Source organism: Mycena indigotica (genome assembly GCF_014461135.1).
Source record: "Mycena indigotica strain 171206Taipei chromosome Unknown Mind.scaff0001, whole genome shotgun sequence".
Classification (NCBI taxonomy): domain Eukaryota; kingdom Fungi; phylum Basidiomycota; class Agaricomycetes; order Agaricales; family Mycenaceae; genus Mycena; species Mycena indigotica.
Window position 1 is genome coordinate 5633806 of NW_023503000.1, and position 13333 is coordinate 5647138.

A 13333-nucleotide genomic window follows, 5' to 3' on the forward strand; every position below is an offset into this window, starting at 1 on the left:
TCACCGACAACTAGGACGACATCGACCCAGACTTCGACAACCAGCGACGGCTGAGCACCATCTTCCTGGAATTCCCCAGTGTGGTTTATAATATCCATTGTGCAACCGAGAGGCCGCCAAGACAAGGGAGAGCGAGGGGCAGAAGACCACCTTGTTGCTGTGTGTTGTCGGGAAGCCTTGAAGGCGACTGAGTGTGAGCTACCCTCTGGTAGGGCCTGTGATCGCGGCGACACATCTAGCACAAGGTTAAAGTATTCTGCGCGACTTGTGTTGCTTCGGATGCTCCTGAATGCCTTCGGAAGCGCCATACTGGCCTTGATGGTACGGAACGTGGTGTGTCAGTTCTGGTCTGTCTTGGACGACACGATGCTCTGGACCGCTTGCAGTGTTTTTTTTGCTTTGTAATAATAATGATCTTCTGGACTGAACGTTTTGGCCCTCAGCCGCGCCGTTATCACCGTCCAGCCATCTTTCAGAATCTTTCTCCCCTTCGCGCCTTGCACGCCGCGTTTGTTCCGCGTCCCCGCCAATGGGCCATGGCACATATGCCACGACGTCCGCGCCGACCGGCTATTCGCCCGGGTCAAGCCGGGGTCCTTCGCTCGCGGCGCCGGATCACGCCGTACCTTGCAACCACAAGCCCGAGGTGCCCGGCGGTTTCTATCTCACCGACAGTGTCAGACTCATTGCTGCAGCACAATCCGCGTGTTGGGGCGCAATGAGAGAAGGATCCGAACCGGTAAAAGTTGATGTCTTCGACTCTTGGGTACAGTATGTTGTTTCAATGAGTAGTTGGTGCCGGCGTATTCGGGTTTCCGGGCCAGACGCAAGACTGGCTAAATGTACGTGGGTTCACCGCTTAGCGCAACTCATCCACATGTTGTTGCAGTTTCAAGTGTATGACAGCCTTGAGGATACCACCAAGGACAATCTATGGCCGACCTTGGCTTGCCTTGGTGGCGGGATTCTCGGTCGGCTTGCCTTGGTGGCGGTCTCCGAGAATCCCGAGGGATCAAAGTTTGGCCCGAAACGGATCCGATCTTCGCTGATGAATTCAATTTGCCCACAAAGGACGCCGCGGATCGCCACATGTGCACAGCCGCTAGCCTGCAACTCGATCACGTGCTTCGTCGCTCTTTGGCCTGAGGACACTTTCGAAGAAAAAGCTGGGTTTGGCTTTTGTTTGATTGCCAGGAACGCGATGGCTGGTGCAAATCCCTCACGCGGTCCTCCCATCCTTGCGCCACACTGGTGGACAAGGTTGTGGAACTTGGAAGCCGTGTCGAGCTACGCGCTAATATTATTATATGTCCCTGCCATGTAATGCCTCAGGCGCCAAAAAAAACCCATGAGAAGCTCGAGCTTTGATGAAGAGAGGGAGGAGAGAAAGAGAGTCTGAGCCAACCAGCGGCTCTTCCGGCGATGTCCCCATTGACAGAAATGTGTGCTCAACCGTCCTCAACGTGGCTCGAATGTTGAAACAGGTCTTTCGAATTTCCAACCCGCTTGCGGAATTCGACACCCCTGTCACGGTGGGCAAGCTATAAGTATGCACTTGGTGGCTAGGAATGGAGCATCGTCGTCGGTTCTTCCCTTCTGCAACTAGTCCTAGTACTCCCCCGGCCTACTCCTGCCCTTCAACTTCTTGCCGCCAGACCGGCTTTTCTTTCCTTCACTTCTGTTTGCGCTAGATCGCAACTTTCTTCTTTAATTCATTCGCTCCCCCCACCGTAACGTCCTTCTACTACGATGCGCTTCCCGACAAGCTTCCTGGTCTCGCTCCTCCTGACAGTGCCCGCGTTTGGCAGTCTCGAGCCGCCTACCGCAGCGGACGACGCCGAGCTAATGGTGAGCCGAGTTTCCTCCTTCCGCTGTACCTTTCCTGAAGCGGCTTACGTTATAGGCGCTTGAGGCGCGTGCAGCGCGCAGACAACCCGTACGTCGCTCGCCGCTGGTCATGTGCCCTGTTAACTTACTGACGGCGCCAAAAGAGATCCGCCACGGCTTTGAAGAAGCGGGTGCGTAATTTTGTGTTTGTTTGTCAGCCACGCCGCTCACTGAATCGGGACATAGGCGACGAATCCTCCGGCCAAGGCGCCGGCAAAAGCGCCAGTCAAGGCGCCCGCCCAAGCACCAGTCAAAGCGCCCGCCCAAGCACCAGTCAAAGCGCCAGCAACAGCCCCAGTAAAGGCTCCAACGGCAAATGCACCTGCTAAAGCCCCAGTAAAGGCTCCAGCAAACGTCCCAGTAAAGGCTCCAGCACCTGCCGCCAAAGCACCTGCAAAGGCACCCGCGAAAGCGCCAGCCTCAACGAAGAAGTGCTCGCAGGCCCAGATCGCCAAGGCGTTGCAAGCCCGATATGCTGAATTCGCGCTAAACCGCCACGAGGCACGTGCTGGCATATCGTACCCTAGCGGGAAGAACCGCATCACGCTCTTCCACGGCACCGATCCCAAAAACGGCGCCTCCCTGACGGCCGGCGTGAACCTCGCGAAGACCGCTCCAATAGGCGACTTCCACCGCAGGCCCGAGGTGCCCGGCGGTTTCTATCTGACCGACAGTGTCATTGCTGCAGCCCAATTCGCGTGTTGGGGCGCAGCGAGAGACGGAGTCGAACCGCCAAAAGTTGATGTCTTCGGTATGTTGTTTCAATCCCTCTAATCGTATGAACCATCCGTTGCAGAGTACACCTGGGACGGAGTTGGTGCTGGCGTACACGAGTTTCCGGGCGAGACGCAAGACTGGACAAATGTGAGTGTGTTCACCGCTTACTAAGCGCAACTCACCCACATGGTTGTTGCAGTTCCAAGTATACAACAGCCTTGAGGATACCACCAAGGAGAATCTCACCAATCGTTTCCGTCCCAAAGCCCTCGAGATCTACAAGAACGTGATGATTACCGGGCCGATGAACGCCATAGTCGGTGTGTCTTCTCTTCCAAGTTTGCTAGACCTGCTGCTCATGCTATGCAGACGACCTGCTGACCGAAGAGTTCCACCAATACGCTATCGTCAATCAAGCTGCGTTGAATTCGCGCCTCAGGCTGGTCGCGCGCCACCAGAACATCATCTGCAAGAACGTGCCCCAGGGCAATGACCTGACGTCGACGCTGTACACCAAGGGCCAGGGTGGGAACCCCGGTTTCCGGGCCCTCCTTACGAAGCTTCAGACACCGGAACTTGTTGCCTGTTAAATGTTGTGTCGGCGTTGGAAAATTGTGGGAGATGGGTTGTAGCATGCACTTACTAGCATGTACTTGATATATTATAATTCGGATGAGACTGTCTTTCACGTATTTGCGCCAGACGCCGGTTTGGCTCCTGTGTTGGCTTCAGCAGCTAAGTACTCATCTTCCATAAAGCTCGTTTTGTTTGGTTGTGTTTTGATGGACGCCGCCTTGTGCCAACTTGAAAGTGCGCTGATCCGGGGTTGTGTAACCTCTCTCATTCCACCATCTCATATCCTACACCTCTCATTCCTTGTACACTTCTACGTCGAATGGCATTCAATCGCTCGATATAACTTGTTTTCTGACCCCCCTCTTCGTTGTTGCAAAATTTGGCTTGCGAATAGCCGTTTATCCTGTTTTCTTGACTCCGAAAGTCTCGCCTCAGTACTCAACTCTATCGCAACAAGGTGCGTTGAAACGTGGTGTACCGGAGCATTGCATGGCTAAGCTTAGATTACAGGTGTTACTTTCGCGAAAAAACGCGTTTTTCGCTGTTCGACACGGTCGGCTCAATTTGGCAAGTCCATGGTCGCCGCCCATTCCACCCAGAACGCCACAGAAACCTGACTCGCGCGCAAGAAAGACTCCCCAGACCCCCGTATCGTCTTCTAGACTCCTCCAGGGTGTCAAACCAAAGCGCACAAGTCGCCCTCAGCTTGTTGCTTTGTAATAGGAGAGCAAAGGAGAGCAATAGGAGAAGAAAGTCACAGTCACCGCCTTTCCTTGTCGTCTGCAATCATGCCCACACTCACCCAGCCTATCCTCCCCGAGTTCGAGTGGCCTGACATGCCCAAGATAATGAACTCATACAGCTGTGTCGTCGAAGCAGAATCATCTGCTGTTGAAGCCTACAACGATCGCTCCCGGTCCACGGCCAGCAAGAAACATCTTGAAGACCTCGAGGCCAATATCGTCCATGCCCGAGTCGTTGGTTTTCTCTATCAACAATTCGCTCAGCTGCGCGAAACTGCTCTCGGCGACGCACCTCTGATCCGAATCTCCACAGAGGTCCTATCCACACCGAATGCGACCGCAATCTATGGCCTCGGCAAACAATATGTGGACACCCTCATCTGTAGCTGTATGTTAGTTGGTCCCTCTCTCTTTCACTCACTGAATGATATGTAGTCCGCACCAAAGGGAAAGCTGTAATTCCCTCGAGTCACTCTTCCGCTGTTGACGAGCAGGAGGTTAACTCGCAGAGTGGTGCTCATTCATCTGCAAGAAGTCGAGTCAGTTTCTTCACTGAATCTCTTCCCCTACTCAGAATTTCGCCTACAAAATAACTGATTCTTCCTCCCTTTAGGCGCTCGCGCGCGACTACTATCGATGCGCGGTGACGGACACCTATAACGACAGCTCATTTGAGAATGAACCGGTGATGAGGGTGGATGACGGGTGGGGAGACCGGAGATGAGACCGACACTACACAACTAAAACTCAACAACAAAACAACAAATAGTCGTTCTGTCTGAGCGATAACCGTATAACACCGTTCCAAACGTCCAACAACCACCAATAACCGTCTCCTAATACGAGTGCAGAACCCTGGGAACAGAGCCTGTACACGGGTGTGCAAGGTTGTAGGGTAGATCGAATGAAATCTTGTTAAAGATTTGTTTTGTGGTTGTCCTTAAGCGTACTATCGACGAAATCCAGCAATAGGAAAGCGCCAATACGATGCCCAGAACCGTTTATACTCGTTTGGATCAGGAACTAACTGCCTTAAACCCAAGGAGTCGTCTCAAGTCAGGAACTAACTGCCTTAAACTCTCGACCGCCAACCGAAACCAAGTATACGCCAACCGAAACTCTCTTATACGGCAACCGGAACCCTCAACTCTTTGATCACAACGCCTTTTTACTTGAATGAAAGAGCTAGCAGGATGATATTGACAAGCTAGATCCCCAGATGCACCTAGTAACGCGGGGCAATCCGTGAATCGCTCAAATACAGGACAGAGATATAAATACTAAAACAGAAAATGATAAGATCAGGTAAATCGCCACAACAGAATGATGGTCCATGTGCATAATTTGTAAGGTATCGTTTCGCCATAAGGCCCAGAGTCGAAAATCCAGGTCTAGATGACCGGTAGCGCGTGTTTGGTGTCAATGACCTTTGTAAATCCTCCTTTATTGCGACCGTCTATGCGTTTTTGTGAACGGTCCGCTAACCGTTGTTGTTATCGTCGTGTTGCTCCACTTCCCAGCTTTCCATCGATATCCATGACTTGAGGTTAACCGCCAGACACCGTTAGGCAAATCTCTTAACGAGATAATCGCAATCTGTTGTCAAGTTGTTTGGTTGGACGGTTGCGGGTTAAGGTCGCCGCGATCTACAGCCAAGCCCTCGTTTCCACTGAGTCATGCTTCCCGTTTAACCGCACCTCCACATGTCCTTATCCTTGCGTAAGTTCCGAAACCGCGTTCCAATGCTGTCAGGGACTGATCCGTTCGAAGCCTGGTTGAACCGTCGTTGGAGCGTTCTGAGTTCGAGTCCCAGCGCGTGCCAGACCGAATATGCCTTTTGGTTTACACTCCCTTTTGGTATATATATAGGATTGGATGGATCCTCTATGTTGGTTGGGCTCTGCTGTTGTTTTTGGTTGTTGTAAGAGTCGTTCTGAACGGCCAGTTGCTATCAACAACGGTCGAATCGAAACGCCTCTTCGCAGATATCTCCCTAACTGGCCATTCGGGACTCATGCCAGTTCCTAGACGTGCGCTGTAACCATGAAACGAACAAAAATAGTGGTTTCCTATGTGTGTTCCAGAATGCGGCTTATCATCTCCCCCATTTTTAAATCCCGACTGTCCCCAGTCGCTTGGCAATACTCGCGTTCGGCTACATCGCTGGTTCCTTCTAGCCCATCACTCTCCTCTGTTCTGTTGTTTGGAACGGGAACTCTTTCGTTCTCGTCACGGAACCAAATTTCGCTTCTCACGTCACAACCTCATGCCTGCCAAGCAAAGGCGTTTCCGCAGATCCTTGATCCTCGCTCGAACAATGAATTGCTTCCGTTTAGTCTCACAGTGGCTCGACCCTGCGTGTCCGGGGAACCATCATTTTCCAATCGTCTTTTCCAAACAACGTCGACACGACTGAATAGAGCTCGTGTTTTTCCGCGGCAGTGTCCTTGAGCTAATTTTCCCCAAGTCCGGTTCGGCATTCAAAATTAAGCTTCAGAAGCTTCATTACAGTCACGTTTTCTTCCTCAGCGTTCTTTTTCTTCAACTGCGCGTCGACCATATAAGACGGCCCGTGGTTTTTCTGCTCCTTTAATTTTCTTTCTTCCTCTCCTCTTTCCTCCATGGCTGCTCGTCGCCCTCCCCCTCGTAAACTCACCACCGCTCCCAAGAAGACTGAGGCTTCGACCCCTGGCCCTTCCTCCGCCAACCCTGACCTCGTTTATCCGGACTCCAACAATCCTTTGTGGGCGGCCTTCGCTGACCCTGAGGGCGCTCTCTTCCTGCGTTATCTTCGACACGCCACAGGCGACGACCCTCGAGTGTTTGCACGAACGTAATTCCAGCCGAAGATATGGCCAACGCCTTCGATAAAACTCTCTTCCACTTTGTACGTCAAACCCTGGTTTTCTTCCTCATTAACCATCCACTCATCGTTTTCCAGCGCTATATCTTCTCTCGCACTGCCTGCTTGTCTAAGAAGGAGCCTATGTATGCCACGAAGGACATCGTGCTTCTCGTCGAATTAGCCATCCAAGTCCGGGACTCCTTTCCTCCCACTCGACTTCATTCCGACTGGCCACATATGACGCTCGAGTACGCCGCGATTAAACCTGAGGTTCGTGCTTTCCGTTTCCTCTCGCTTCCCCTCTTTTGCTAACGCTAGCCATTTGTCTCCTAGGCGTTGGCTCCTTCGTTCTTGAAGCTTGTCCGTGGTTTCCCGACCAGCCTCTTCAAAAACCAGAAGCAAGTATCCCACCACAATCCTTCTCTAAGCGGCTCAATCAACAAACTCTTGGAAAAACCCTCTCTATCGGACATTCACCAGGCCCCTTCTGACGACGGTGAACTCAGCGAGATCGACTTCGGTTCAACCTCCATAACCCCGAAGAAGGAAAAAGGTCGGTTGCGCAGTTCTCAAGGCAAGCGGCCCTCCCTCTGATGAGGAAGACGAAAACGACGAGTTGGAGGCAGAAGAGCCCGAGTCCGAAGAAGACCGGAAGGATCGCAAGGGCAAAGGTATGCTCCTTAGTTTCACCTCTCTTTCACCCTTTTCCTAACCGTTTTCTTCCAGGCAAACCTGCGCCCAAGAAACCCAAGATTAAGGCCGAGGCCAACGACGACGGGGATGACGACGACGGACAATCCGTCCTGACTGTTGCCGCGCTGGGTGGGATGGATCCCGAGCTCCTCCCTGACGCTCGCGGTTTCTTCCATTACCGCGTTCCAAACGACAAACTCCCCGTTCAACGCTGGCGTCCCTGCCCACACCCATCGCCTTAACCGCAGTCTAATCAAGTTGATGCAGGGCACTACTGGCAACATGCGCGACGTCGTTACTTTGTCCCCGAACAACCGCGTTCGTATCGTCCTCACCGACGTTTCCAAGTCATTCTCCCCGAACCTCACTGCTCTTGCCGACGAATTCCAGCCCAAGCTTCCGAAAACGAAGGTCAAAGCTCCCGCTTTCGAGTCTTACTACGAACCCGACGCTCCCATTCCCATCCGCCACGTGAAGCAAGTCATTGCAGAGGAAGCGCCGATGCCAGAATGGCCGTGCTTTCTCTGTATGCTTTTACCAACGCGAGTGCGTTCCAGCTGGGTACGGAATTCCCTGCAACGGCTGTCACGACGATCCGACCAAGGGTAGCTTGTGCGATCACGGCGTTCGTCAACGGAGGTGTACAGGGTCATCGACCACCTTCTCCCACTCGTCGAGTCGTCCGCTCGTGACACCCAAATGGCGATCCTTCGCATGAAGCACACGATGGAGCTAGCCAACAGTACTGGCGAAGCTCACCGTCTCGCCATGCGCAGAGCTCGTCGTTCCTTGCGCAGTTTCCAGAAACACCTTCAACGCGTTGTTGAAGTCAGCGGAACCGAAGGCCTCGAACGACGCTTCCGTCTCGACCCTCTCGATGCTTCCGCCACTGAAGTCCTCAACCACATCCTGACTTCGGCTTCTGCTAGGTTCCCTAGCAACAACGGTTCGTTTTCTCTCCTAATAACGCTCTCCTCTCATGTTTCCTCCAGATTCCGATTGGGCGTCTGACGACGACGGCGACAAGGACGACGGGAAGAAGAAGGAAGAGGACGAGAAGAAAGCGGTTCCACCCAACGAACTGGGTTCTGGACACCGTTCTTTCGTCCCTGACGCCGACTCCAACGAAGCTGGTCCCTTCAAATGAGGTTCCGCTCTGGTCTGGAGTTCGCAACGCTCTTCAACTCGTTCGGTGGCTTTGCGGGGGTGTCCACGGTCACGGACCTTAAAATTTTTGTATATCGAACAGTCGCCGGTCGACGTAGTAGTATTTTGCTTGTACTGCTGCGTCGACAAAAACATATCAATAATAATCGTTTGCCTTCCCTTTCTCGTGCGATTAAGTCCGAAATAACGGATCTAAACAACCAAGAAAGCTCCAGAAAACGCAGTTGTTATCGTTCGCTTGTTCGTTTGTCCGTTCTTTGTTCCGTTAACGCGACATCTCGGCAATCTGTGATGAGGATTCTCTGATCCACCTTACTCCATCAGCCCTTCATTCGACATTCCATCATCTTGACAATATTCGTGATCGGTCGCCCACACACTCGTTCTGATGTTTCCACAACGAATTTGTAACTCCCAAAAACGAATATAAGTCGTTCCATCCTCTGTTATCCAGCGTTCCCTAATCGTTCGACATGGCTGACAACGGCATCCCCAAGTATGTCAACGAGCCTATGGTTCCAATCCTCTACACTGGTCTCTTCTCGAAAGAACCCTATCCTGCTATCTTCAAAATGTGTGCAAGCCTCGATGTATGTCCTGTCGTTCTACTCCGTTTTTCGAGCGTTTCTTCTGATATAGAACACAGATTCTCGATCCTTGCAGTTCTTGCAAAGTTCTCAACCGTGATTGCGTTCACATCATGGCAGGAATTCCATGTCTCCCTTGCGGCCTGTCGGCGCAATGATACCTGCGACTATTCCACCCTTGAAGGCTTCTCCGTTCTCTACTCCTTCAACCGTGAATCGCATTTGGCGTTCCTTGGTTCGTTCTAATTCCCGTTTTCTTGTTTTTGGCTGACCGTTTTTCAGATCACGACGATACCAAGAACGACGAGGAGAAGATTGCCAAAACCGTCGCTCTACTCCGCAACTGGGATGAGCTTCGTTCCAGTGAGCATCTCGAAACCTTCCTGGACTCTATGCGCGTCAAGGTCCAGAAAACGCTCGAATGCGGCATCCAAAGCATTTTCGGCACTCTCGATAACGATTCTCTCCAAGGACTTGAGTCCTGTCTCGAAGGGAGCCCCAGCACCCAGCGACTCTCCAAAATCGCCCACTATTCTCGCATTCTCCTCGAAGACAAAGCCGAGATCCGTCGTGACCAGATCCGCAAGAAGATCCAATCTCTGAAAACGGAGTATTACGCTGCCTGCGAGTTGCTCGCTCGGCTCGATTCTGCTCATTCTCAGGTTATTCCCCCGGTGTCTCTGTTTTTCCTTCGGTTCTCAACCCGTTCTTCAGGCTTCCCTTCATGGTTTCGTACAAGATAACGACTTCCTCACGGAGTACGGACACACAACGATCATGAACATCGCCGATATCGCGTCTTCCAGCAGTTCGTCGCTCACCAGTCTTCCTGACCTCGAGGCGGTATCCCCTGTCCTTCACCAGACCGTTATCCGTAAGATTCCTATGGGTGCCACCGATGCTCCCTGCGTTTCCTGCGCTCCAGGTAGCTCACACTCCTTTGGTTCCTGCCCTACCGAACGTCTCCCTTGATCATCCTCCACGAAGATCTCCCTAGTCCAACTCGTAGTCTGTCGTTACCGTCGAAAACAAGCATTCCTGTCGTTACAGTAGCGTTTTGAAATGCCAAGGACGCGTTGTGCCTTGATTTCCTTTGTTCTGGCCCAACAAAATCTCGTTGATAAGGTACTTTTTGAAGATCTTGGTTTCCAGATATTACGATCGAACTCCTTTCAGCGATAGAGCATACGGTCGAGCTCCGGATATATCGTTCTCCACGTTATTTCACACCATAGTTGGTCCCTTCACCGGTAGTAAGGCGTTTTGAGGGTGGAAACATGATGTTAGTCGTTCTAAGAGCATCGCCGTTGGTGCGATTAATTCAATTGCGACCCACAACCATGCTTTCCTCGTCAAACGGCCACGCTGCGCTCCATCCGGACCACGTTGTGCCCATCTCCCCCATTTTTAACATCTTGCTGTCCCAGCAATGTAGCCCACCTATTTAGGATGCCGTGGTTAGACAACCCATTCCAGTTCCTCTCCGCTCTCTACCCCAGAACATTCGCTCCATATCTTTCCCCAAAAGTACGGTTCATCGATCTAGCGACCCGAATCCTTGCGTTAACGAGCTTCCAGTCGTCCTCCAGTGACGAATCCATGGCTGACTCCGAACACGCGCCTCGAGAACCCTCTGAGGGAGTCTCAGAAGAGCTCGAAACCGACGTTCACGAGTTCATTACAACCATCCAGGACCTGCGTATTCGGACCAACGATGAAAACGTTCGCAAGATCCACCAGCTGTACCGTTATCTGGTCCGTGCCTGCGGCCATCGACCGTTTCACAACCATCTGAGACCGTTTACAGTTGCCCCAACTCAAAGACGAAGCTGTTCGCGAACGCCTCGCGGCCAGCCCGCTCATTTACAAGGACATTCCTCACTGCCTTCAAAAGCTCCACGCTATCCAGAACAACATCCGCAACGAATCAACCTGGGCTGCCAAACAGGACCAGCATCTTCGCGACACGAACGCTTGTATTGCCCACTTCAATCATATCGATGCATCCGCTCGTGCGTACGCAGCACAACGCAAGGCCGCCGAAGAAGCGAAGAAAAAGGCCCCTGAGACCAAAAAGGCAAGAACAATTCCCGTTTCGGAAACGCTTATCTTATCAATGACAGGCCACCTCCTCCAAGTCCACCCCGGTTCCTCTTGTTACTATTGATAGTTTCCTTCGCAACTCAAGCTCGTTTCAGAACACTCGTTCGACCAGCGCAGCGCAATCCAACAAGGTAAGCTCTCGATCCACACAATCCCCGCGCGTTTATCGACTGCAGCGCCAGCGTTCGACCGATCCAGAAGACGAAGAAGAAGAGGTCCGTCGTTTGTTTTACGATTCAGAGGACCCCGTTCCCATCGTTAATCTTCCTGTCTCGCCTCGTTCACAGGTCACTTCGGGCGACACTGATAAGAGTCCTTCCAAAAAGAAGCGCACTAAAGCGACTTCCCCCCGAGTTGATAGATGAAACTCGTGCCAAATCCGCAGCGTATCCTTCGTTTTCCAAGAAGAAGGATTCCAAAGACGTTCCCGTGGTCAGCGTTCCTCGTTAGCTCAAAACTCGATCTGACCATCTCTACTCAAGATTCCCGCGTCTGCTGTCGCTGGCATCGTGCGTTCATTTCAAAATCGACTTCCGTTAAATCGTTAACCCGTTTCCAGATTCTGACTAATCCCTACACTGTCGATGATTCCGCACCCGCCGATCTTGAGTTCAAGACCGTTCAAGAGCTCCTCGACCAATTCGCACAAGGTGGTGAAGTCCGCGTTACGAACAAGCAAATTTTCGCTTGTCTCGAACTCGCTCAACAACAAGTCCTTCTCGCCGTGCAACGAATGGCGTACTCGCTGACACCTACGAGGTTGTTGCTCGTCGGTACCAAACACTCTTCGACCTTGCAAAGGACCGCGGAATGAAGGTTGAAAGCAAACTTCCGTCCGTAACCCTTCCGTCTCGTCATCGTGTCTAGTGCTGAAGGCTCCCCAGTGATCCATCGCAGTATCTGGCCGTTATTCGAGGAAACGCTTCGACTCGCAACTCCCAATGGTCCGTCCCACAACCGCAAGTAAACACTTTCCAGCGTTTTCCCCTTCTCCCACAATACTATATACCCCCACGCTCGTTTACAAGGCCACTTTCCCTAGCCGTTACTGTCGTTACTCGGATTGTACTGTGTACTCGCGCCTCAAGGCGTTTGTATCTTGATGCCGCGATTCCTCTTTAACTCGGTTCGTTCCTAAGAACTCTTCAGTCCTCATCGGACGATTCCTCGTTATCGGACGTTTCTTCGTCATCCAGATCCAGATTCCCAAACTGCAAGTCTGTCCCTTCGTCATCCTCTCGACTCAAGGCCAACGAATCCAGTTCTTCTTTTGACATATCAATGAGTTTCTCAATGTCTTTCGAGAACGAAACACGTTTCCTTGCTTCATAAGGAATAACCCTGAAAGCGCCCACTTTTCCCGGAACCATCGCTCCGTTCAGTTCGCAAAAGAGGTACGATCCACCAGTCGTTCGTCTGACGACGACCATTGGGCCTAGATACCTCAGTTTCGCTTTCTTATCGAGACTCTTCTCAATCCTGGTGTTCGAACGAGGACTATGTCCCCGGCTTGAAATCGTAATCCTTTATCGTTGCCGCGTGTATCCGCTCGTATCTCCTAACAGCTTCCAATTTCTCCTTAGTTACTCGTTCCCGCATCTCCTTTATGTGGTTCCTATGTTTCACCAAGGCGCGTGCTCGATAACCGATCAATTCCGCGGTACTAATGATCTGCCCCGGGTATTCCACTAGCCAAGTCGCTTCCACAATGTCAAACGGTAAGATCGGATGACAGCCTGTCGCCGCATAATACGGAGAACAGCCTAATCCCCGTCGGATCGTTATCCTATCTGACCAAACAACTTGCGGTAAGAAGTAAAACCACTTGTTAGGGTTCCCTGCACAGGCTTTCACTATAGACTGCCTCACATCCCGGTGTCCACTCTCTACTGGTCCGTTTGCTTTAGAGTTATAGGGCGATATCCGAATGCCTTTGATTCCATACTTGTTTTCCAACCAATCCAACGCTGCGATGAACTGAGGAGCGTTATCTGTAACGATTTCCGCAGGACATC